Here is a 2134-nt window from a genome sequence, read left to right as displayed (position 1 = left end):
TGACTAAGGGCTAGCAGGCTATAGCCTGGTCATTTCTGCCTGATGCTGGACACTCTGACAGATAACACTTGTTCCAAAGTACTTCATGGGTTTGGCTGAGGCTTTGTCGACCTGCATCTTAGTTTGATTACTTTCTCTGCCCAGTTCTGTTCTCCCCCACCAAATTCCCTTTCACAGATGCTAATCCCTAATAAACCTTTTGCATCCCAAAGTTCATCTCCAATTCTGCTTCCAGGGAATCTGACATGTGACAAGGAGAGATTCACTGTACTAGATATTTTAGGGCCATAGTAATAAAATTACCATGAGATATTTTCCCAAATGATAATGGGAAATTATCTAATTAACTAAGATATAATTAACTAAGATATAAAGAGTTTTCAGAGGTTGTAGGAATAAAACTTAAATATCTTTAGCATTGGGACACCTGGGTGGCTCAGTTGGTTAAGCCTCTGCCTTCAGTTCAGGTCATGATCCTGGAGTCCTGGGGGGACTCAGCGGGGAGCCTGCTTCTCCCTCTGCCTGCCACTCCCCCTGCTTGTGCATTCTCTCTCTGACAAATAAATAAATACAATCTTTTAAAAAAATATCTTTAACATTTTATTAAGGAGTAAAGGAGGCTTTTTTTTCTATAAGCCCTCAGAATCATATTCTATGTTGATCTTTATGCTGATCTATTTACCTGAACACATGGTATTTTGTTCATCTGGTTCTCAGGAAAAAACAAACAAACAAACATTTCACTGTTGTCTTTGTTAGGTGACTATAGGGGGGAAAAAGAAAAAAAGAATCACCAGAAAGGAGTTATTTTTAACGAGGTAGCAAATGAAGGTTGTTTCCATGGAAAATTTGTTTCAATTTTTAAGCCTGAAAAGGTATAAAATGCATCTGAGTTGGGCAAAATGAAAGTGTTTAAAACCAAAGGAAGTCTTCAAAGAAAAGTTGAAGTAAGAAAAAGAAAGTTCGGTAAAATCAGAGAGTGCTTCAATATTCTCGCTGAGCTTTGGCAAAATGTACATTTCAAAATTTATATCTGACACTTCCCTGCTGAGCAAGGAGCCTGATGTGGGACTCGATCACAGAACCCTGGGATCATGACCTGAGCTGAAGGTAGATGCTTAACCAACTGACCCACCCAGGTGCCCCATACTAGGTTATTATAAAAAGTAGCTTCATCAGTGTATGTGAATCTTAATTATTTCTTGAGATAATAAAGTATTAATACAAAAAAAAAGCCACAATACAGATTTCTTAAAAACCTAAAACTATCAGTTTAGGGGAAAAAACGCAGAGTAACTTATATGAATTTGTGGAATAATGATACTATTTATTGAGTGAGTACTCCAAGTCTTGAGCTAAGCACTTTGCCTGCCTTATTTTATTTCATACTGAAAACAATTCTACAAAATAGGTACTATTTTTAAATCCCAGAGATGGGAAAAATAAAGCACACAGAGTTTAAATATCTTACTCTAATTCACACAACGGGTAGATGGAAAAATTTGAACTCAGGAGATTCTAGTAATTTGGTTTTTATCCTTTTCACTGTAGTGTCTCACAGATGAAGGTAAATGCTAGTGTGGCTTTGTATGTAATTAAAAGATAGCCAAACTTCCTTTTTACTTTGTCTATATCAATTTAAACACCGTGCTATTGACATTTAACAAATGCTTACCCACTAAGTCTTTGAAGTTCTACATCATTTAATTGGGATTGTTGTTTCTTCAAGCATAAAAGCTCCTGGGCTAATACAGGTATTCTTGAAAGATGATAAAAGCATTAGAATATATTTAATAATTCCACTAATCCATCCACACTCTTTTTTTAAAAAAAAAATCCCGTTAATACTCTTTTATTTGTGATTTCTCATTGAAATGCCTTCTCTTAAGTTCAAGCGCTGTCATTTGTGACTAAAGCCATGTTATGCTGTGCTGACTGTCTTATCCAATTACATATGGTTATGACTTATTATTTTGCCTGCAGCACAGGCCTTTAATTTCTTCTCAAGCGTTGTCTTATTGATCTAATAACAGTTCTTTCCAAATCAATTGAAATGCAGAAGTAACAAATTCCAAAGCATATACTGTGGAAGACTTGAAATATAGCATAAAACAAAGGGCAACTCCCCTGCTCA

This window comes from Mirounga angustirostris, unplaced genomic scaffold (genome assembly GCF_029215605.1).
Source record: "Mirounga angustirostris isolate CCGP_5_RB_7025 unplaced genomic scaffold, mMirAng1.0.hap1 SCAF_6, whole genome shotgun sequence".
Taxonomy (NCBI): Eukaryota; Metazoa; Chordata; class Mammalia; order Carnivora; family Phocidae; genus Mirounga; species Mirounga angustirostris.
This window is presented reverse-complemented; position numbering follows the sequence as displayed.